The following is a 24,570-nucleotide window of genomic DNA, read 5'->3' as shown; positions in this document are numbered from 1 at the left end:
CAGCAAGCAAAGTCTTTATTAAAGAAAAGCAAATAGCGCCCCCCCCCTTCTCTATTGTCCTTTAGGGGTTTTTATCTCTTAAAAGTGGGGAGGGGTACCAACGTGGGGTCTAGAAAGATGTGGTTTTCTCTCATTGGCCTTGCTCTATTACCTCTATCAGTCCCTGTCCAGTAGGGGTTTTAGGGTTGGAAATGTCCCATAAGTTTTATGATTTCTTTGTCCTTTTCTTTCCTTAGATTAAGCCACCTTTCCTTTCATTCCTTTATTATCAGTTGAGGAGTGGGCTAGAGATTCGCATTTCCTGCAGTCAACAACGTCTATGGGGAATTTGCATTTCCTATAATAAAACAAGGCCTGTGGAGGTGTTACTCCCTGGAGCCCCTTAAGCCACAAAGGTTAATCAATATCCATATCAAAAGAATGTATGGGAGCCCCTGCTCCTACACTAACTTCCCCAGTTAATATTCTGCCTCAGTGGATATACTGAATTGTCTTCTGAGTGTCTTGGCTTTGATGCAAGGAAAGTGTACTTAAAAGAAAAAAAAAAAAAACTCTCCTGAAAATAACTTGGAAACGTTTTGTCCTTCACTTGTCATTTGCACAGTGAGGCCAAAGAAACTGAAATGTCAGGTTGGAGCAGAGAAGGGTTTATTGTAGGGCCATGTGAGGAGATGGGTGGCTCTTGCCCCCAAAGTATCCTGAACTCCTTGAACCAAATTGCAAGGTATTTTTAAAAGCCAGGTGGAGCAGGGGTTGGGGGGTCACAGGATAAACTATCAGCTTGTGCACACTTCTTTGATTGATTGATGGTGAGGGAACAAGGTGGTATCACAGGGGTTAATATTCTCAGTCTTTAGGTCCCAGGGGGCCTGGGGGCTATGTGCTAGTGGTTCTCAAGGACTGAACTTCTTCCTTTTGGTTGGGGAGATTTTCACATTTATAAAACAACTCAGGAAGTATGCATCAGATACTGTTTACTAGGTTATAAGGCAAAGGAAGTGGAGGAAGAGCCTGCCCCAGAAAGCACAGTAGGGTCTTACTTGCTTACAATTTGAGATAGAGTGTCTATTTTAAACACAACAATGAAGCAACTTATGCTTAAGCACCTTCAAGGTCATGGTTTTTTGTTTTATTTTTGTTTTTTTTGTTTGTTTGTTTGTGGAGGTTCCCAGGCTAGGGGTCTAATCCAAGCTACAGCTGCCGGCCTAAGCCAGAGTCACAGCAACGCAGGGTCCGAGCCAAGTCTGTGACCTACACCACAGCTCACGGCAACACCAGATCCTTAACCCACTGAGCGAGGTCAGGGATTGAACTTGCAACCTCATGGTTCCTAGTCAGATTCGTTTCTGCTGTGCCACGATGGGAACTCCAAGGTCATTGTTTATTGTACTAGTGTTCTGATTATGAAATACATAAACTGGAAATCTATTTCAGTGTGTGTTCATTGGAAAGGAATCTAGGATGTCTGTACAGCTATTTTTCAATCTGAGAAATAAATTTAGTGCCAATAAATCTTTTCAGTGGGAATCCCTATGGAGGATACTATAGTTTGCAAACTGGGTACTTTTAGTATTCCCACCAGAGCTAGAATTGGATGTCTGGTCCTTCTCAGAATATAATGTAATAACCAGAGAGAGCACTGAGACCTCACAAGTGGAGATAATAAAAAAATAGATGGAAAGCAAGAAATAGAAAAATGCAAAGTAGTAAAAATGGAAAAGAAGAGAAGCCAGGCCCAAAGAAAGATTAGATTAGATTTATTGCAACAGGAGTTCCTATGGAAAATGTGGATGGGACCACAATTTCCTGCAGGACAAACTGGTGGAGACCCATCTGTCCCTCATGTTCATCTGGAAATAATAGAGGTTACTAACACAAGGGATAACCAGTGGAGAATTTTAAAAGATGCTAAGATGAGGGTGAGAAATAAAACATTGCCTGCCATATCAGTAAACAAAGGATGTTAGATTCATCAGCATTGCAGTCACCTTGAGCCAGTGAACTAAGGAAGGAAACAAAGAATACAGGCCACTATCTGCCTTTAGATTGCAGGTGAGCCCTGAGTGAATTCAGATGTGGGAAAACACAGGATATTGGCCCTAGAAAGCTGAGGTGCAGATTGAAGGAAAGATTTCAGTGAGCTTAGACCTTGCATTGTCCCATACTTAGAAAAGTGCTAAATTCCTTAGCTTTAGATATCTAGTTTTCAGTTATTAACAGTAATTTTTTCTTCCTACCACAAACCATGATGACCAAAATAACACTGGAAAAGCTCTGAAAATTAGACTCATTGGAATCATAGATCACAAAAGTAGGGCAGGATATTCACATTAAGGAGTTTCCTGGTGGCTTAGCAGGTTAAAGATCTGCAGCATGCCCCAGGAGCAGACAAAAAAAAAAAAAAAAAAAAAAGAAGTGTTCCTCTCGTGGCTCTGTGGTTAATGAACCCAACTAGTATCCATGAGGATGCAAGTTCGATTGCTGGCCTTTCTCAGTGGGTTAAGGATCTGGCATTGCCATGAGCTGTGGTGTAGGTTGCAGACAAGGCTCAGATCCTGAGTTGCTGTGGCTGTGGTGTAGGCTAGCAGCTACAGGTCTGATTCGATTCTACCCCTAGGCTGGGAACCTCCATTTGCCATGGGTGTGGCCCTAAAAAGACAAAAGACAAACAAAAGAACATGCACAGTAAATCAAAATGGGATGACTACCTGCTAAAATAAAAATTAATAAAATAAAAAATAGTATGTCCAAACAAAATAGCCAAAATGTCTAGGATAGAATAGAAAATCATCCATACTATCAAGAACCAGGGAAGTAAGTTGATAAAAATTCTAAGTATTAAAATTAGGAATGGGGGAAACACCTCAATTCAATAAAAAGTTTCAAAAAACTTACAGCTAACCTCATATTTAATGATGAAAGGCTAAATGATTTCTCCCTAATCCCAGGAAAAAGGTAATTATTTCCTCTCACCACCAGTATTCAAAGTCATAATGACAGGGATGGAATAGGATAGTTACTATTACATAGGTAGTTGTGGAAGTCCCAATAAGGGACCATAAGACAGAGTGGGAAGCCTAGGAAACTTTGGGAGATGACTGTAAGTTAATTATTGCTCAAGAAAGCCATCAGAGGGAGGCAGGCTTCCTTGACTAGTGGAGATATGCCTCAGGTCATTGGGTGGGGGATGGAGTGAGGCCTGCATTCAGGTTCAGACCTAGGGCTGGAATTTTAGGACCACCCTTCTGCTGATTTGAATGAGCACCATGAGGGTCCTAGTTTGACCTTATCAGGTCAAATACTCTTACTGGATACCAAGGAGGAGCTACTACTCCAAAAGAGAGGAAGAGGCAGTCTTTTCCCATCCCCACTCCCCTTGCATTATAAAACTGTAGCCCACCTAATCCTCAGGGCAGAGCCTCCTTGCCCTCCTGCTTGCACCTCAGACAAGCGACCTATTTTAATAAATCTAGTTCTCGCCTATCACTTTGCCTCTCACTGAATTCCTTCTGGGCTGAGACACAATGAACCTGAACCTCAGTAAGTCCAGACACCGGGTGAGTTATTTTAATTTAAAAACCATGGGTTCAAGTCCCAATCTGAGTTTAGGCTGTCTTCAAGTCCCAGCATAAGGGTTTGAGTCCCAGCATGTGGATTCAAATCCCAATCTGGGTTCTGGTTAGGTTCACGCTATTAGTGCTGTCAGTTCCAGCAGTGAAAGTTCTATTAATGCAGTAAGATAAATTTTAAAATAAAATAATAATATATACTATTATTATTATTTTAAATAATAATAAGATTAGAACAAAGATTAGAAAGAAATCTGCCTTTATTTGAAGATCCCAAGATTGTCTATGTAGAACCCCCCAAAATATAACAAAGAAAAAAACCTTTCAGAATGAATGAGTCAATTAATAAAAGATTGCAGGATACAAGTTCAACACACAAACACTAATCACTTACTATATACTAACAACATGCAGGAAAAAATGAAAAACTTAATAGTATCTATACTCATTCAGTAGAAAGTGAAATACTTATATACAAAATTAAAACATTCAGGATGTGAACACTAAAATTTTAAAGTGCTGATGTAAAAAGAATGAAAACCTAGATAAATGGGATGCACACTCTGTTTATAGATTTGAAAACTTACAGTAAATAGATCAGTTCTTTTCCAAAGTGATCTATAAGGTTAATGCAATTGTTGCCAAAACTCAGCCTCTGTCCACCAGAGAGGAATAGAAACATGGAGACAGAGTTTTGGGCAAAAGAGAACCAAATAGCTTTTATTGCTTTGCCAGGCAAGGGAGGCAGCAGAGGCTGATGTTTAAAGACTGTGCCCCCCTTTAGGGAAGGATTGCAGGGATTTTTAAAGTCTAAAAGGAGAAAAACAGGGTTTCATGTAAGAAAAAGTATTGGGGCAAACATGCATTCTTCTTTCTTTGGGGGAATCTTAGTCATTGATCCTGGCTTAGAAGAGCTGGGCATGAGCTTGTTGGTGGTCTTCTGGTTTATTGCCTAGAATAACAGTACTTGAGAAAAGGGAATATTGATCAGAGATTAGAACAAACTAGGAAAGTTTCTGAAAAATATCATCATCTTCTAAGCTTAAATGAGATCCTGCTGTGTAGCACTGGGAACTATGTCTAGTCACTTATGATGGAGCATGATAATCTGCAAAAATAGAATGTGTACATGTATGTGCAACTGGGTCATCATGCTGCACAGTAGAAAAAAAAATTGTATTGGGGAAATACCTATTTAAAAAAAATAATAATAACAAAAACAACCCTTAAAAATAAAAAAAAAAGAAAAGAATTCAACTCATACAAAACACTATCTACCGGAAAACAAAAACAAAAAAACATGTAGTTGAACATCAAAAGGTTACTGCTAATCACAAAAAACATACATCTCACTGATATTAGTGCTTTTCTGTGTGGGAAAATGTGAATCTGGGCTTATTAAAATTATTCATTTTTTTTTTTTTTTTTTTTGTCTTTTTGCCTTTTCTAGGGCCGTTCCTGTGGCATATGGAGGTTCCCAGGCTAGCAGTCAAATCAGGGCTGTAGCCTCCAGCCTATGCCAGAGCCACAGCAACGCGGAATCCGAGCCGCCTCTATGACCTACACCACAGCTCACGGTAACACCAGATCCTTAACCCATTGAGCAAGGCCAGGGATCGAACCCGCAATCTCATGGTTTCGTTAACCACTGCGCCACGACAGAAACTCCAAGACAGGACATAGTTTTGAGGCATTAGCCTGCTGTGGCCTGCTTTACCTGGCAAAACAATAAAGCTGTTCTTTCTGCTTCACCCAAAACTCTGTCTCTGAGATTTAATTGGTCATGGTATACAGAGGCTGGTTTTGGCTGCATTTGTTTCACACGCACCCGGGATCAGATCGGATCGTGGAGCCTCGCCACCAGGCTTTGTATTCTCACGAATGGAATTAATTAATAATTAATTACTGTGTTGCTTTTGAATTAGTGTGTCATGGAGGGAAAGAAGAGTCCAGAACCTCCTGTTCTGACTCTTGACAGTTTCTTTTAAAACTAAAACCTCATCTCTATTTGTAATAGCCAAAACCCAAAAAGAACCAGATGTCCTGCGATGGGTGAATGAATAGACAAATGCTATTACAACCACACGAAGGAATTCTACTCAGCCATATAAAGGGAATGAATTGTTGATACATGGAACAACTTGGTTGAATCAAGGTTAAGTCAAAAAGCCAATCACAAAAGTTTACATACTATGTGATTTCATTTTCATGACATTCTTTTTTTTTTTTTTGTCTTTTTGCTATTTCTTGGGCTGCTCCCACGGCATATGGAGGTTCCCAGGCTAGGGGTCGAATCGGAGCTGTAGCCTCCAGCCTACGCCAGAGCCACAGCAACGCGGGATCCGAGCCACGTCTGCAACCCACACCACAGCTCACGGCAACGCCAGATCGTTAACCCACTGAGTGAGGATAGGGACCGAACCCGCAACCTCATGGTTCCTAGTCAGATTCGTTAACCACTGCACCACGACGGGAACTCCCACACCTGTGTTTTGAAGCTCCTTGGCCAGGGACTGAACCTGTGCCACAGCAGTGACAATGCCAGATCCTTAACCACTAGGCCTCTAGGAACTCCCTGAAAAAAAAATTTTTTTAAGTTGACTTTTAAAATAACGGTACTGAATCAGGTCCAGCTGCTCAACACTGCAAAACTCAATATTCAAGGGAGGCAAATGTTGGGGGAAAGGAAAGCTGCTCTTCATCAGAATGCCAGCAGTCTGGGATGAGGGTGGACACAGTGTGCCTGTAAAACCACCACCAAAGATTCTGCTCAGCCATGAGAGGGTTTTTGTCCTTTTGCCTTTTCTAGGGCTGCTCCCACAGCACATGGATGTTCCCAGGCTAGGGGTCTAATCGGAGCTGTAGCTGCTGGCCTATGCCACAGCCATGAGGGATCTGAGCCGTGTCTGCCACCTACACCTCAGCTCACGGCAACACCGGATCCTTAACCCACTGAGCAAGGCCAGGGACCGAACCCGCAACCGCCATGAGAGTTTTGAAGATGAAAAAGTGAAGTTATCTCAGTTATTCATTGAGATGGGAGTCAGAGTCCTCTACTCTGGACAGGCTGGTCGACTTCTTGTTCACACAGTTTGTTCCTGAGGTCACGAAAAAGGAAGTTAGGGGAAAAGTCTGGTTATCTGCTAAATTTCTTATTTCTCATTTCTACTTTTTTGATCTACAAAAAGGATCAATAGGTTAGGCAAGAGATTGTGTGATCAAAAGATTTGAAAAGTGTGCTAGGGCCAGATATGTACACAGCATGGGGTGACTCATTTGAGGTTAGTGACAAGTCAAAAAAACCCAGCAGATACCTCTATCTGAGATGAAGTATTTCCTGCAAAAACTGTGTATGATAAAATCTCTATTAGATGAAGCAAAAAACCAGGCCACCCCTTTCATGCACATAGAGTCAGAACAAGCTACCTAATTTGCAGGGTCAAGTGCAAAATTTAAAATGTGGAGTGCTTTGTTGAAAAATTATTAATAATTCCAAGACATTGATGGCAGGGCATTAAGGCAAGTAGGGGGTCCTTTTCAGCATGGAGAACTGTGCATGCACCGTCTGCATGTCCAACCAGCTGATCTTTCACACAGAATCATTTTTGAGCCTAGTCACAATTCCCCACTGACTGTTCATGCTCTGTGTTCTTGCTTCTTGAAGAGTGTACTTTTCTCTACTGAGCTACCTAATAGTATCGCTTTCCTTAGCAGGCCTCACTTATTTCTCTGAGATCCTTTTCATGATGCACTAGGATGAAATGTATCATTTCTGCTATGCTTGAAGAGACACTAGTATTCAGAGTATTTAAACCCAGGCACTGGTCAATCAGAATAATCTCTTGCAAGTGTACACTTAGCGGGCACATCTTTATCTGAGCCTTGGGAAAAAAAAAAAAAAGGTTGATTCTCCAGATTAAAGCTTCACCAGGAAGATTTTAGGTACTAAAGTACATAACATTTCCTTAAGCAAGTATGAATAACTATAACTGAGCAAGATCCTATAAAGCCTTCCTGGGACATACACTGATGCAGGCACCTCATACACCTAAGAGAAAAGATATATGCCAGGAGTTCCCAGTGTAGCGCAGTGGAAATGAATCCAACTAGTATCCATGAGGATGTGGGTTCGATCCCTGGCCTCGCTCAGCAGGCTAAGGATCCGGGGTTGCCATGAACTGTGATGTAGGTCACAGACACAGCTTGGATCCTCCATTGCTGTGGCTGTGGTTTAGGCTAGTGGCTGCAGCTACGATTTTACCTCTAGCCTGGAAACCTCCATATGCCACATGGGCAGTCCTAAAAAGTAAATAGATACATATATTTCCTTCTGTGTCTTCTAGAAACGACCAGTTTAAAAAATAGCTTAGAGCCCTTCCTTGTGCTTCCCTTCCCTGGCTTAATTGCACCCTAAACACAACAACCCATGAGCTACAGATTAGGCGCCCTGAGTACAACTGTCTCTGGGTCAAAGATTATAAGCACATGATTTTTTCTTAAGGGACTTTCCTAGATTGTTCTAATCTCTGATGACTATGTCCTTTTGGCAAGTATTTTTCTTTCAGGAAAAATCAAGATATGATAACCAGAAGACCACGGGTATCATGCTGAGATCACATGACCCCAGCTTTAATGACTAACATTCTCCCAACAAATGCATATTTGTCCTCACCCTGATTGTTATCTGGAACCCTGTTTTTCTCCTTTTTACTGTAAAACTCCCTACAATTCTTTCAATGGAGGACGCAATCTTTAAGGCATTAGCCTGCCGTGGCCTCCTTTGCCTGGCAAAGCAATAAAAACTTTCTTCTCCTTCCCCCCAAACTCTGTCTCTGAGTTTCTATTCCACAGTGGCGGACAGAGGCCAAGTTGTTTTGGCAACAACGCCTTCCTCCTCGTCCTCAGCCTACCTCTTGTTTGTGGAAAAGCTATGGTCTCCGAGGCCTCCCCTGAGTCACAAAAGTCTGGCTCAAGAGCTAATGACTGAAAGAATGTAAACATGCAGTGATAACTACAAAAAGTAGCAGTTGGTCCAAGAGAACTGGTACCAAATGGGGTCAAATGGGAATAAATTTGCATGAACTTTTGCTGGGAGTGAGCTCATTTGTACAATTCCATATCATTGATTATATTACTTTTATATGAATCACTTGAGACAGTCATTGCTATTGAGTGATGGTTAATCTGAAGGAGCTTTTTCTTCTCTTTTTCCCATTCAGTAAATTAGCCATATGGCAGTCACAGAACCTTCAATTCCTCTCTGAAGTAGGAACATACTAGATACTCCTAGTATATTATATACCTGGATAACAGTATCTAATGCACATTTCCTGAGTTGTTTTATAGATACTAAAATCTCCACCAAATGGAAGACGTTAACTACTTGAAGTCTATGAGCATTTAGCACCCAGACCTACTGGAAACGCGGATTCATAGTGGTAACCCCCATGAACCCGCCCTGTGACCTCACTATCAAGCATTGTGCCTGATAAATGCTTGGCCTTTAAAATGCTTTCCTGAAAAAGCATTTTTTTTAAGGGACTTTCCTAGATTGTTCTAATCTCTGATGAATATGTCGTTTTGGCAAGTATTTTTCTTTTAGGAAAAATCAAGATATGATAACCCAGAAGACCACGGGTATCATGCTGAGATCACATGACCCCAGCCTTTAAAATGCTTTCCTGAAACCCATCAGGGAGTTTGGGTTCTTTGAGCATTAGCAGCCCCAGACCCCTTGTCTGGCACCTACAATAAACACTGTACTTTCCTCCCTCCATAATGTGGTATTTATAGATTGACCATATGCATATGGGCCAGCAGACCCAAGTTTGGTTGGGTAACATTATTGGTAGCTGAATAATAAGTATGCTGACAGCTGAAGTTGTTTGAATACCTTTACCTAAATCATGGGTTTTCTCCTTCTGTGTATACCTGTCACCATAGATTGTGAGAGGATTTAACTAATAGGCTGAGATAATTTCTATAATAAATTACCAAACTTTGTGGTCTAAAACCAACCCAAATTATTATATTGTAGTTCTGAAAGTCAGTGGTTAAAAATGGATCTTATTGAGCAAAAGTCAAGGTATTGGTAGAGCCGGGTTCCTTCTGGAGAGCACAGTGCAGAAGCTGTTTCCTTGTCCTTCACAGCTTCTAGAGGTGACCTGCAATCCTCAGCTGTGGCCTTTTGCTCCATCTTCAAAGCCAATAGCATAACATCTTCACACGTCTCTCTGACTGTGACACTATTGCTTTTATTGCTGAAATATCAGCTGCCTCTGTACACCGATGCCAAATAGAAACATGGAGACAGAGTTGGAGGAAACAGAAAATGTAGTTTAATTGCCAGGCAAAAAGGACTGTGCCCGCCTTGGAGGGGGCACTGAGGAGTCTTACTGTGTTCAAGGACCGGGGTGTGATAAGCTCCTGGATATTTCCCTGACTGGTTAGTGGTGAGGTAATTGGGAGTCAGCAGCATCAGCCTTCTGGTTCCAAAGGTCTAGCGTCTATGTGTTTGTGGGTAGCATCCAGTTAACTTCTTCCGCCTAGTGGGGGCTTTAGCACCTGCAAAACAACTTCAAGGACATGGCTTAGAATATTACCTATAATCTCTCTCTTTTTTTTTTTTTTTTTGTATTTTTTCCATTTTCTTGGACCACTCCTGTCACATATGGAGGTTTCCAGGCTAGGGGTCCAATCGGAGCTGCAGCCACCGGCCTACACCACAGTCACAGCAATGTGGGATCCAAGCCGCGTCTGTGACCTACACCACAACTCACAGCAACACTGGATCTTTAACCCACTGAGCAAGGCCAGGGATCGAACCTGCAACCTCATGGTTCCTAGCCAGATTCGTTAACCCCTGAGCCACGATGGGAACTCCTACCTATAATCCTTGAAGAAGAACTACTTAAAGTCCTTGACTTTGTGGAGTGGTTCAACTACTAATCTGTCTTGCTTGGTGGTGTTCCTTTTTCTTTGTATTTTCTCACTTGTCTGATTAAATTGATTCTTTGACTAAAGTTTTTCTATAGATTAAAAGGCAGGTGGACGACTCGAGTGGGGATCCACTCTGGGAAGCCCTCACAGCATTCTGCTCAGTTACACTTTCCTCTATGAAGGAGCCATGTGATTAAATTAGGCCCACCCAGCTAATCCAGGATAATCTCCCCATCTCAAGATTGTTAATTTAGCTACATTTTCAAAGACTCTTTTTAATTTTTTTTTTCATGTAAGGTAACATATCCACAGGTTTGTAGGGTTAGAACACCACATATTTGGGGGGAACCACTGTTCTGTCTACCACATATATGTAAAGTCAAGCAACTACCAGGCTAAAGACGTGTTATTTTATTTGGCTTATTTTGCTCCAAAGACTGTGTTATTTTTCCATCTCTCTCCTCAAATGCATTCCTCTTTCATTAAATACATCTACTATCCATTCTGTTGTCAAAGGCAGAAAGGTCCAAGGGGACTGTGGGCAGCGGTCAAATGGGAATACATGTGTATGAGCTATTGCTGTCAATGAGCTCATTTGAGTAATTTCATATCGTTGATTATATTACTTTTATATGAGTCACTTGAGACAGTTCCTTCTATTGAGTGACGTAGTGACTGTCTCAAGAGACTTTGAAGGGGCTTTTTCTTCTCTTTTCACATCCAGTCAATGAGTCACTCATTTCTGTCTACTAAATATTGGTCCAATGAAAAAGGGTTTTTCTTTTGGAAAAGAAAAATAAATTCCCTTTTCCTCAGTGGAATTAAAATAACTCTCTGTGCTCTCTCTCCCCTCACATGGCAACTCCCTAAACACCATGTAAAACCATACGACTGTATCTTATGTGTGGTATCAGCTATCAGATACAGGTCTTCATAAGTTAACAGGGATATGGGTTAGGATATCTAAATCCACACAGTATAACAAAAAGCCCTTGTGTTCATTAGAAAGTTATTTTCTCATACTTCTCCTTTCATGACTTGTGCTCAAGCCATGGTTTCCTAACTACACGACAGAGTTTCTTTTCTTTGGGCATAAATTAATGCAAGTGTCCTTCAACTGGAACACTTCTCCTTCCATCTCAAACACCTCACTTTTTCTCTTAGCTATCTCCTATTCAGTTCTTCAGTTTGCAGATTTATTAAACATTTCCGTGGGAAAATGTCCCCGGGGTAAGTACCTCATTCCGTGCTCTCATAATCATTCCTTTCGCTGCCTTTTGCACTTTGTCATAATGAATCATATACACCCACTTAACTTTTCGGTTTCCTGAAAGAGACCATAGCTTGTCATTCTCCAGCACTCGCAACTGACTTTGCATGGTGATTCAAAGGTATGAAGCTTCAAAAATATGTACCAAAATGGTACATGAGTGACCATATCATTGTGACTCCACTCAGCTTTCAGTTTTCTTAAAGAGGGGAATTCTTAGAGAAAGCAGGATGATATGCCTCAGGATTCACACAATCCATCTAATAAGGACATTTACACAGTTTAAAATAGAAATCTAGGATTTTATGCTAACAGACTAACCCAGAAATGTCACATGAGCCAACACTTGACCTTTATTTTTCTTACCTTAATTTCAAACTAATTTCCACATCAAATCATTTAATTGTGGGCTCTTGTCACAACAGTGAACTTAGAACAAGCTTACTTGGTCCCTCTCTCAAAGAGCTCATCTTAAAATAAAAGTAATAATATCAGCCTCATTATCTAGCTGGACCAATTAAATGAGACCTATTGAAATCTTTTTGCAATATTTCTGGATCACAGTGAGTGATAAACTGTAGCTTTATGTTTTCATGCTATGATCAAGATAGTAAAAGTAATGTTATTCATTCTGTCAGCTGTGTGAGAATTCCAAGAAAACATGCAATTTATCAAAATTTACTTCCTTTTCGGTTTAACCAAAAAAAAAAAAAAAAAAGAAAGAAATCAGGAAATAATGTTAAAAGGATAAACCTGAAAGTTTGTATGTACTTCTGTTTATAATAATACAAATTGAGAGAGACCAAGTTGATACTGAGAAGAGCTGGGTACAAACCAAAAAAAAAAAAAAAAAAACCAAAAAAAACAAAAACAAAAACAAAAAAAACAAGATGTTTCTAAAGGGACTGGAAAGTTTTCAAGGAACTGGAGAAACAGGAGAGAAGTAAGTAAGCATTTGGGGAATCACTCTTCTCATAGTGGTACCTTGGGGATGGGTTAAGTGCTCAGAATCTGGGCAGAGGGCCACACTAGCAGATACTTTCCCAGAAGTGTTAGCACAAGCCTGTGTATGCCCGACACACAGTGAGGCCAAACAAATCAAATCATCAGAGTTTTGAGCAGAGAAAATTTATTGCAGAGCCACGCAAGGAAATGGGTGGCTTATGCCTCCCAAATATCTTGAACTTCCTGAACCAAAATTGCAAAGCATTTTTAAAGGCAAGGGAAGGGAAGGGTATGGTTGGTTGTTGCAAACTTCCTGGTTTAGAAATCCTTTGTTCCTGTCGCTGTCCAAGGAGGTCAGGTCGGGCCGTTCCTGTCAACCTCTGACAGGATACAGGTTATGATTCAGAGAGGAGCTAAAGCACAGGAAATGTGGGAAGGGCCTGCCCCAGGGAAACCCCATAGGGTCCTGCTGAGGTAAATCTTGAGAACAAGTGTTGGACAAGGAAGGGAATACAAGTTTAGGTAAAGAAGTTAATCACAAACCTGACAGAGATACGCATAGGGTCCTGCTCCGTTTTATCAGCAGACACTGCTTTGAGAGTGGCTGGTGGCACCTGAGTCTAACACAGCTACTCCATTTTTACTTCCAAATGCATTTCTCTCCTCAATGGCCAAAGTAGATGTTACCATTGATGATTTTAGTGCTTTTCTAGATAAGAGAAGATGCAAGAATTGGGGCTCATAAAATCTTCTCCTGAAACTATCTAGCTATCTGAAGGCTGGTTCTATCAGTTCTTCTGAGCGCACAGAGTGCCTCATTCCTGATACCCACCCTGAATTCCCTTCAGGGGGTGTTGAAGGTCAGCGACTGCAGTGGCTAGTGACCGAAATCCTTGTAGAGGCAGATGACAAGTGCCAAATTTTAGTTGTCAGGGCCCCTTTAGTGTCATAAACTTGACCATGGTTTGGGGGGCCTTTCATCCCATGGTGCCAGGAGTGCTCATTCCCAAGTCAGGTGACCATTGCTTTGAAAGGCCACTCAGTGTGTTATTACTGGACTAGGCCTTATTTAACAGTGGAGAGGAGTTCCCGTCGTGGTTCAGTGGTTAAGGAATCTGACTAGGAACCATGAGGTTTCAGGTTCAATCCCTGGCCTCGCTCAGTGGGTTAAGGATCTGGTGTTGCTGTGAGCTGTGGTGTAGGTTGCAGACGCGGCTCGGATCCTGTGTTGCTGTGGCTCTGGCGTAGGCCAGTGACTACATCTCCGATTCAGCCCCTAGCCTGGAAACCTCCATGTGCTGCGGGAGCGGCCAAGGAAATGGCAAAAAGCCAAAAAAAAAAAAAAGAAAAAAAAAAAAAAAAGAAAAAGTAGCAAAAAAACTCTAGACCACTTATCTTACAAGTCTTTTATGGTTCAGGAAAATAGTCCTTCTTGTTGCTTCTTCCCATATCCAGAGTTACACAATTACAATCATGGATCTCATATGCAACTATGTATTATCAGAGGCTCAGTCACACATTTGTCAATGCAAGAAGCAACAATTTTCTAAAACAGGCAATATGTCATAAGTTGTTGCAAATATCTCCTGGCTTCAGAGAGGATGTTTTTTTTTTTTTTTTTTTTTTTTTTTTTTTTTTTTTGCCATTTCTTGGGCCGCTCCTGCGGCATATGGAGGTTCCCGGGCTAGAGGTCGAATCGGAGCTGTAGCTGCCAGCCTACGCCAGAGCCACAGCAACGCAGGATCCGAGCCGCGTCTGTGACCTACACCACAGCTCACGGCAACGCCGGAACCTTGACCCACTGAGCAAGGGCAGGGATCGAACCCGCAGCCTCATGGTTCCTAGTCGGATTCGTTAACCACTGCGCCACGACGGGAACTCCAGAGAGGATGTTTTAATTTCTTCTTTCCTGCAGCTATTCATGGGTGGGCTGGATTAGAATGTTCTCTGTGAGCTGAACAAAGTTATTTTAGTTTAGAGTCAAGCTTGGGGGGTGGGGCAGGTTCCCTGAAATGGGCAATTATATATACTATAAGCTGTACAAAGGTTAAAGGAAAAGAAACGGATATAATATGGAATCGGATTTGTTATTCCCTACTACAATTCCCCACTGTCCATGTCCATTCCACAGTCTTGTGGGAAAAGGGGTGATGGTCTTTCTGGCTACTTCCTGCTGAACTGGGGTGATAAGGGGTGATTGTGGAACAGAGCTCATCAGCCTTGGACTGGGACTGTTTCTTAGAATCTTTAGTAAATAGCACAATTATCTTTTCTTTCTTCTTTTTTTTTTTTTTTTTTTTTTTTTTTTTTTTATGGCCATAACCATGGCATATGGAGGTTCCCAGGCTAGGGGTCCCAATTGGAGCTGTAGCCACTGGCCTATGCCACAGCCACAACAATGCAGGATCCAAGCCGCATCTGTGACCTATATCATAGCTCACAGCAATGCTGGATCCTTAACCCACTGAGCGAGGCCAGAGATTGAACCCGCATCCTCATGGATGCTAATCAGGTACGTTAACCACTGAGCCATGATGGGAACTCCTCTCTTTCCTTCTTTATCTACAATTATTAGAACCTGACTTAGCTCTGTTGTCATCTAGTTTGTAATTGAACATAGGCTTTTGGTCCCAGTTCCCATACCTATTAATTTTCTAACTGCATCATAATTATTCTGAGTTCTTATACTGTTCTACTGAATAAGATCAAACAAGTAGCTTGACTCACTCTGCTCCAGCTATGAGGAAGGAGCCATCCGGGAGATGGGCCTCAAAACAGTAAATGCAAGTCCTCAATTAACAGAGTCGTAATTTAATATCCATTGAAATAGTTTCTTCCTCTCTAAAAATACCCTCATTTTAAAATCAAACAGGAGTTCCCATTGTGGCTTAGCAGAAATGAACCTGACTAGCATCCAGGAGGATGCAGGGTAGATCCCTGGCTTTGCTCAATGGGTTAAGGATCAGGCATTGCCATGAGGTGTGGTATATGTCACAGATGTGGCTTGGATCCCACATCTGTGGCCGTGGGGTAGGCCGGCAGTTGTGAGTCTGATTCAACCCTTAGCCTGGGAAACACCATATGCCACAGATTAGGCCTGAAAAGCAAACAAACAAACAAACAAAAAATAATTCCTTCTCTTGTTAAAGTCATGTGTTAATTTTATAATCAATCCAGCCATAAGAACTCAAAAAGAGAAAGAGAGAAATTTCCCTTTCTGTGCTATTATAAAGCAAGTTTTAATATACTTTAAAGGGATAAAATAGTTCAGAGTATTTTTTACCATCCATAGTGGAATTAAGATAGATGCCGATAATGAAAGAATAATTTAATAATACATGTATCTGAGGTACCAAAAGACTACTAGAGCTCATCAATGATTGGTAAAGTTGCAGGGTACAAAATTAATGCACAGAAATCTGTTGTATTTCACACACTAAGAGTGAGCTATCGGAAAGAGAAATTAAGAAAACAATTTCGTTTACTGTCGTATAAAAAGAAATAAAATAACTAGGAATAACTTTAACTAAGGAGGTAAAGATCTATACCCGGAAAACTCTAAGACACTGATGAAAGAATCTGAACAGAAGGAAAATATACTTTGTTCATAGATTGGAAAAATTAAGATTGTCTAAAATGAAAATACCACCCAAGGCAATCCACAGATTCAATGCAATACTCACCAAGATAGCACAGACTAGAACAAATAATACTAAAAATTGTAAGAAAACACGAAAGACCCCAAATAGCCAAAACAATCTTGAGAAAGAACAAAGCTAGAGGTGTCACGTTGTCTGTTTTCAAACTGTTACAAATCTATAGTAAACAAAACAGTATGGCACTGGCACAAAAACATATACATATAGATCAGTGGAACAGAGTAGAGAGTCGAGAAATGAACCCACACTTAAGTGGGCAATTATCTGTGACAAAGGATGCAAGAATATATAATGAGGAAACGACATTCTCTTTAACATACAGTGTTGAGAAAACTGGACAATTACATTCAAAAGAATAAAACTGGACTATTGTCTCACACTATTCACAAGAATAGATTAAAAATGGATTCAAGACTTAAGTGTAAGACCTGACACCATAAAACTTATAGAAGAAAACATGGATTTTAAACTTGGAGTAGAGTTTCTCTGGCTGAATGTTCACTTCTTTCTCTGGCAGTCACCTCATTCTTTTTAATAGTTCTTATTTTCCTTGATTAAATAAACAAGTATCCATTTGCCTCGCAACTGACATACTACTAGTAAAATTTCTTCAGGGTCTTTAAAAAAAATATATGTGCAAAACCCAGTCTATTCTGCTGTGGCAAGGGCCTTCTGAACAAAAAGCTGCTCTTCTTTCACTACCTATATTTAACTACCTTGACATTTCTATTTGCTGAGAAAATCTTAACCTCAAACATTTGCAGTTGTTCTTAAAAAAAAAAAAAAGTCAGATCTGAAACAGTTAACTGTGGTTTTAGCTCACAGATGAAAACTGGAGACAAAATGCATGAGACCAACATTGTAGAGAAAGACTTTTTTCCAACTGAACTGAGTGTAAATCCAGGTAAGAAGTTGGACTGCATGGAGTGAGTGTGGGAAGCGGGGTAGTAAGGTGATGGAATGGTCAACAGGATGAGAGATGGAGTTCTGGAGGTCATAAATTGGTTTATAATTTATAAACCTATAAAATATAAGCAGATATTGAAATTCTTGTCCTAGCAAGTAAGGAGAGGGAATTATTAAGAGAAAGATGTAAGAGAAAGGAATTGGGTTAAATTTATGATGGAGAATGAAATGATTAACTTCACTGAGGAAAAAAACATACTGTAAAGTGCTGCACAGATGCATATTATTATTATTAAATAAGGTAGAAAACCTATCATGGAAGCTTATAGGAGAGGAAATATTAAAAGGTAAGTAAAAGATATTTTCAAATTTAAAAAGTGAGCAAGGAGTTCACTTCTGGCACAGCGGGTTAAGGACCCAGTGTTTTCACTATAGTGGCTTGGGTCACTGCTGTGGCACAGATTTAATCACAGGCTCACTGGCACAGGAACTTCCACATGCTGCAGGAGCAGCCAAAAAAAAAAGAAAGTGAACAAGTAAAAACTTAGTAGAGTGCTCAAATGAAATATATTACATTGGATGCACCGTAAAAAGAAAAATTATATATAAACTATATAATATCACATATTACATATTTATATATGAATTTAAAATTTAAAAAATTGTGTGATGATTTAAGTGAAAAATGGTTTTTACTAATTATGGGAAAAAAGTCATAATTTAAGTCAGAAGAATTTCTTTATCTTTGATAAAAGTAGAAATCAATCAACTCAGAGAGAAGGTAATTCAGATGAGGAAAGATGATTTCTAATTCTTGTTAAATGATTTCATTTATTTCTTCATTCATTTTGTATTTTGAGTATATTTATAATAGCTGCTTATAATATTTGCCAAATATTTCCAACATCTGTGTCACCTTGGTGTGGTTTCTACTGCTTGTCTTTCCCCACGCAAGTTAAGCTTTTCATGACTATTCATATGCTGTATAATTTTGGATTGTATTTTGGACATTTTGAATAAATATTTTGTATGAGATTCTTTACATTGTTTAAATCTTTGGAGCACAGGAATATTTTTGATTTTAGCAGGCAATCACTCTGGCTAGCTTCAGGCCTTTTGTAGGCTCTGGTTCCAATGTCAGCTCAGTTTTTAGAGCCTTTGTAGTGTTATTCAGATATTGCTTTTTTTCTCTTCTTTCTTTTTTAAATAAATTTTTATTTACAGTGTTGTATTAGTTTCAGGTGTACAGTGAAATGAATCCGTTATACATATACATATATCCATACTTTTTTCCATAAATTGGAAAAAAGTTATTACGGAACGTTGAGTAGAACTTCCTGTGCTACTCAGTAGGTCCTTGTTAGTTATCTATCTATTTTATATTAGTACTGTATATGTGTTAATCCCATCCTCTCAATATATCTCTCCCCACCACGGTTCCCCTTGGGGTCACCCTAGGTTTGATTTCAAAATCTGTGTTTGTTTCTGTTTCATAAATACATCCTTTTGTGTCATTTTTACTACATTCCATATATAATTGATATCATATGATATTTGTCTTTGTCTGACTTACTTCACTTAGTAGATATTTCTTGCAAGTGCATCAACCAGTGGCCAATCTGAAATTTGGGCAATGTTCCATTGTGAAGAGTTTATGTTTCATGTCTTTGGTACCTTAATTGGGGTAAGGTGTAAGTATGCACAGCTTGTATGTGTGTATGTGTTTATGTCTGTTTGGGGGTGGTGGGGAGTCCAGAAGTTTACTAATAAGATTCAGAGTTGTCTTTACAAAGTTCCTTCCTCTTCATTCATTTACCTCTGAGTCCATGTACCTGTTTTAACTAGCTAGATTCCTGCTAGATTAGCATGGACATACGTCTGAGGAGTTCTTATTAATTATGCTATTAGATACCACTAAATTGTTTTGTATAAAAGAATTATATCTTTTGTGAAAATCCTTGTGTAAATATACTCAAAGCCATGCTTCTTTTTTCTAGCCTCCAGCCAGAAATTTGTGACTGTAATTTCCTCACTCTACTATGGACTTCTCAATGGTGGCTGCATCTGTAAGACAGTGAAGCAGGAGGAAAGAGAGCAAGGAGGAAAGAAAAAGCAAAGGGTTTGGTCCACCTTCTTAGAATCACAGCTGTATCAAATGGAGAGGATGGTTCACCTCCCTCAGGATTTCAGCTATTAGGTGTCATAGTTGCCACAGCCCTGCCATCTTGAGATTGCCTGAGGTCTGAGGCATACCAGAAGAGAATGGAGTATTTTCATATTCTCCCTCTGTGTTAGGAGCTCATTTTCCTACTCAAACCAGAGCTAGACTGCCTCTCCTGGAGCTCTCTCTGTCTCTGCCCTAAGGGATGCTCAATACAGGTTTCTAGGTATGTTGTATTCTGGGTACCGATACTGCAGGTTGGAGGAGATGTAAATTCAACACTGGTTGATTTGGTGGTAACTTGAATTCTGGTGTTCTCAATATGATTCCTTCTACTAGATAGTTTTTCTTTTATTTATTTGCTTTTTAGGCCCACACCTGAGGCATATATAAGTTCCCAAGCTAGGGGTGAAATCAGAGCTACTGCTGCCAGCCTATGCCACAGCCATAGCAACTTGGAATATGAGCCACATCTGCGATCTACACCACAGCTCACGGCAATACCAGATTCCCGGCCAACTGGGTGAGGCCAGGGATCGAACCTGCATCCTCATGGATACTGGTCAGACTCATTTCCACTGTACCACAATGGTAGCTCCTACTAGATAGTTTTTAGAGTCTTTAAGTAGCTGTTGGATGCATTCTGTCCAGATTTGATATTTACATTTAGTAGGGGAGACACTATGTGGTGTGCTAATTCCACTTACATTGAACCATAATCACCCATTTGTTGGGTGTTTGTTGAATACTTTCTATTCATAGGCACTGACCTAGATTCTGGTGGTACAATGGCAAGCAAAAAGACAAGGCTCTGTCCCAGATGAAGCTTACCATTAAATGACAAAAGATTTTTATTAATCATCCTTCCTTTTTTAACACAACTTTTTTTGCCTTTGGCCTTTTTCAAATCAGTGCCCACCTCCCAATAAGGTTTTTTGATTGGTCTATCCTCTTCTACTCAGAAATACTCATGGATATCTAAATTTTATAGTTGAGACCTAACCTGAGACTTCTATTCTGTTCTGTAAGGTATATAAATTTATCATCACGACCTAACAGAGAAAACTACCTTCTAAAAGACTTCAAAGACTTCAGATGTCCGGTAGGAAATAAGAGGCATAGAAATCATTGCTCCCATCTATACAGGAAAAAAAAAAAAGGCTGAAAAAACTAAAAATCAACATTATCTCCTTAAATCAATCAGAGAATCAGAGAGCTGTGGTTACATGGAAAACAACTGCCCTCATGGGAATTCCTGTCATGGCTCAGTGGTTAATGAATCTGACTAGGAACCATAACATTGCAAGTTCAGTCCTTAGCCTTGCTCAGTGGGTTAAGGATCTGGCATTGTCATGAGCTGTGGTGTAGGTCACAGACGCTGCTCGGATCCCACATTGCTGTGGCTCTGGCATAGGCTGGTGGCTACAACTCTGATTAGACCCCTAGCCTGGGAACCTCCATATGCTGTGGTGCAGCCCTAGAAAAGACAAAAAACAAAAAACAAAAACAAAAACAAAACCCCAAAAAACACAACTGCCCTCATGAAGAGAGATACTGCTGGATACAGAGACCACACTTACTGGAGCAGAAGACCAGGAATAGGAAACTCCACAGGATTCAGTACAGGTTCCTTTTACCCAGTATATCTTCTCTGGCTTTGTGTTCTGACACCAATTGGGTGTCTTACAATTCACTTCAACTCTGACACTAGCTAGTTGCAAGTCGCATCAGATTCCACAAATTAAAGAGCAAGGTCCTCAATAAGACTGCCTTTACTTCAGACGCCAGCCACCAGTGAGTTCTCCAGGCTACTCACACTTCTGCCTGGCTGACTACAAATTGGAGCTTTCCCACAACCCCCTAGGGCTGCACCCATGGCATACGGAGGTTCCCAGACTAGGGGTTGAATCAGAGCTGCAGCTGCCGACCTCTGCCACAGCCACAGCAATGTCAAATCCAAGCCACATCTGTGACCTACACCACAGCTCATGGCAACGTTGGAACCTTAACCCACTGAGCAAAGCCAAGGATCAAAGCTGTGTCCTCATGGATACTAGTTGGATTTGTTTCCACTGAGCCACAATGGGAACTCTGGATTTTTCACCATAAGAAGAGAGAAACCCAGCAGTTGCTACATTCTGCTGAATGGCATCTATAATTACCTTAACATTCACAGCAGGACAATGATCAGAGAGTAAGCCAATGCCTTCTGTGACTTGTAAGAACTGTGAAAATAGGGATTTTAAAATTAGAGGTGGAAAGAATTTTAAAGCTCTATAAAGTTAATAACTATAAAGTTAATAACTCCACTTCAAAATATATCAAGCAAGAGTGATGTCAGAGAAGACGGCAGAGTAGAAAGCTCCTGGAATCTCTACCTCCACTTAAACAACTATTGAACTGACAGAAACTCTCTAAAGTAAATAATTTGATACTCTGGAGTCTAGGTGAAAAGTTGATCTCAGTGAGCTTTAGCTTTCCTATTCAGCAGTGGCTACCATCTTCACACCTCATTATAGTAGGGAGCCAAGGGACTGCTGTCTGTGTTCTTAATGTAGCTTTCTAGAGCCAAGGTTAGCATTGAGGACATGGTTCTCCAAATATTGAGGTTACGTGTTATTTCTGATTGCTACTTTCATTGATAAGTGCTCAATAGCATATTTGAACAGGAAGCAGAAAGGATCAGAAAATCCAAAGATAGGATAGTTGAAAGTATTTAGTATAAGGAACAAAAAGGAAAAAAAAAGTAATGAAGATAAATGAACACATCCTGAAGATCTATATTACATCATCAAGTAGACTAACATATACGTTATAAGAATACCCAAAGGAAAAGAAAGCATGGAGTAGGAAAAAAAAATTTTTTTTTTAAGAAATAATGGCTGAAAACTTCCCAAGTTTGAGAAAAGAGATGAATATACATATTCAAGAGGTTCAATGAACTCCACCAAGCTAGATAAAATCGAACAGAACCACATTGCTACAAATTATAGTCAGGTTGTCAAAACCCAAAGAAAGAAGTCTGAAAGCAGCAAAAGAGAAGGGACTAGTCATATAAATTGCTTAATAAGATTAACAGCTGATTCATCCTGAGATACCATGGAAGCTGGGATGGCATTTTTAAATTTATGAAAGGAAAAAAAATTGTATCAGTCAATAATTTTGTATCTGGCAAAACTATCCTTCAGAATGAAAACAAAATGAAGACATTTCTAGATATGCAACAACTAAGGGAGTTTCTTATCAGTAGACCTAGCCTATAGGCAATAGTAAAGGCCAAAATTAAAGTACATGAGACAGTAACTCAAAGGGAAGAGAATAAGTAACATTCATAAAGGTAACCCCACAGGTGTATTAAAGCCAGAATTACCACTCTTTCAATTTTATTTGTAACCTCTCTTTTTGATATGATTTAACAAAGAAAGTCATAAAACAATAATTATAAATCTATGTTAATGGGAATGCAGTATATAAATATGTAATCTATGACAGATACATAAAGAGAGACAGTTGGAGATGAATAGGGACAAAACATTTGCATACTATTTAAACAAAGTTCATATTATGAATTAGATTGTTATAAGATATTAATTGCAATCTCAAGGAAACAACAATAAAATTACTAAAAAATACACAAAAGAGGAAAGAAGAGAATCAAAATGTAATATTGCCAAAGATCAACAAAATACAAAAAATGCAATAACAGAGAAACTGAAGAATTAAGAGCATATAATGTACACAGGAAATAGATAATAGCAGAAGTAAGTCCTTCTTCCTCTTCTTCTTCTTCTTTGCTTTTTAGGTACACATCTGTGATATATGGAGGTTCCCAGGCTAGGCATCAAATAGGACCTGCAGCTGCAGGCCTACACCACAGTCACAGCAATACATGATCTGAGCTGCATCTGTGATATACACCACAGCTCAAGGCAATGCCAGATCCTTAACCCACTGAGTGAGGCCAGGGATTGAACACACATCCTCATGGATACTAGTCAGGTTCATAACCCACTGAGCCACAGTGGGAACTCCTGTAAGTCCTTCTTTGTAAGTAATCACATTGAATTTAAGTGGATGAAACTCTTCTATTGAAAGGTAGAGACTAGCTTTAAAAAATGGATTTGGTTTAAAAAACCACACAGGATCCATCTATATTCCCTCTATAGGAGATTCATTTTACATATAAGGACACAAAGGAATTGGAATTAAAAGGATGGAAAAAGATTTTCCATAAAAATAGTGACTGAAAGAGAGCTAGGTGGCTATATTATTGTCTAATAAAATAAAATAAAGCAAAACAATTTACAAGAAACAACAAAGGACATTATAGCTTGATAAAAGTTTTGATTAGCAAGAAGATCTAATAAGTATAAACATAGATGTACTTAATAACATAGCTTCTAAATATATGAAGGAACAATTGAAAGACTAGATATAAGAAGTAGATAATTCTAAAATAATTGTTGGAAACTTCAATACTCCAACATTCAATAATGGGCAAAACAACCAAATGGAAGAACAACAAGGATATAGAAGTCTTTAATAGCACTATAAACTGATTAGACCTAGCAGACATATACAGAACATGCCACCAACAGCAGCATATACATTCTTTTCAAGTGCAAATGGGATAATTTCCAGAATAGCCCATATGACATGCCACAAAACAAGTCGATAAATTTGAAAAGACTGAATTCATACAAAGTTCCTTTTGCCACCACAATGGAATGAAAGCAGACAGCAATAATGAAAGGAAAAATGGAAAACACACATATATGTGGAAATTAAAGCACCCACTCTTACATACTCAATGATCAAAAAAGAAATCACAAGAGAAATTAGAGAATACGTCAAAACAAATGAAATGAAAACAAACATACCCAAACTTACGGTGTGCCATGGAAGCAGTACTGAGAGGAAAATTTACAGCTGTAAATGTATTCTTATGTATTATTAAACTATATAAAGTTAAAAGAAAATTATAAAAGTGGTTTAAAAAAGGAATAAAGGAGAAACATAGGATCAACTGGAAAACAAGGTTTAAAATAGCAATAAATACATATTTATCAATAATTTCCCTAAATGTCAATGGACTGAATGCTCTAATCAAAAGACATAAAG

General features: G+C 39.5%; 1 long non-coding RNA gene across 1 annotated transcript; it reads left to right on the top strand.

Moving 5' to 3' along the window:
* Positions 1-17,209: 17,209 nt before the first annotated feature.
* Positions 17,210-24,309, top strand: LOC106507520 (uncharacterized). The gene is made up of 2 exons (XR_001303554.3): positions 17,210-17,286; positions 19,286-24,309. It is a non-coding gene; the product is annotated as an uncharacterized LOC106507520 (long non-coding RNA).
* The last annotated feature ends 261 nt before the right edge of the window (positions 24,310-24,570 follow it).

The sequence above is a fragment of the Sus scrofa genome, chromosome 5 (assembly GCF_054392235.1).
Source record: "Sus scrofa isolate SSC_HxYL_T2T_F1_AM1 chromosome 5, Sscrofa_HxYL_maternal_Yorkshire_Landrace_v2.0, whole genome shotgun sequence".
Lineage (NCBI taxonomy): Eukaryota > Metazoa > Chordata > Mammalia > Artiodactyla > Suidae > Sus > Sus scrofa.
Note: the sequence above shows the minus strand (reverse complement) of the source record. Positions and strands in the feature narration are given on the sequence as shown.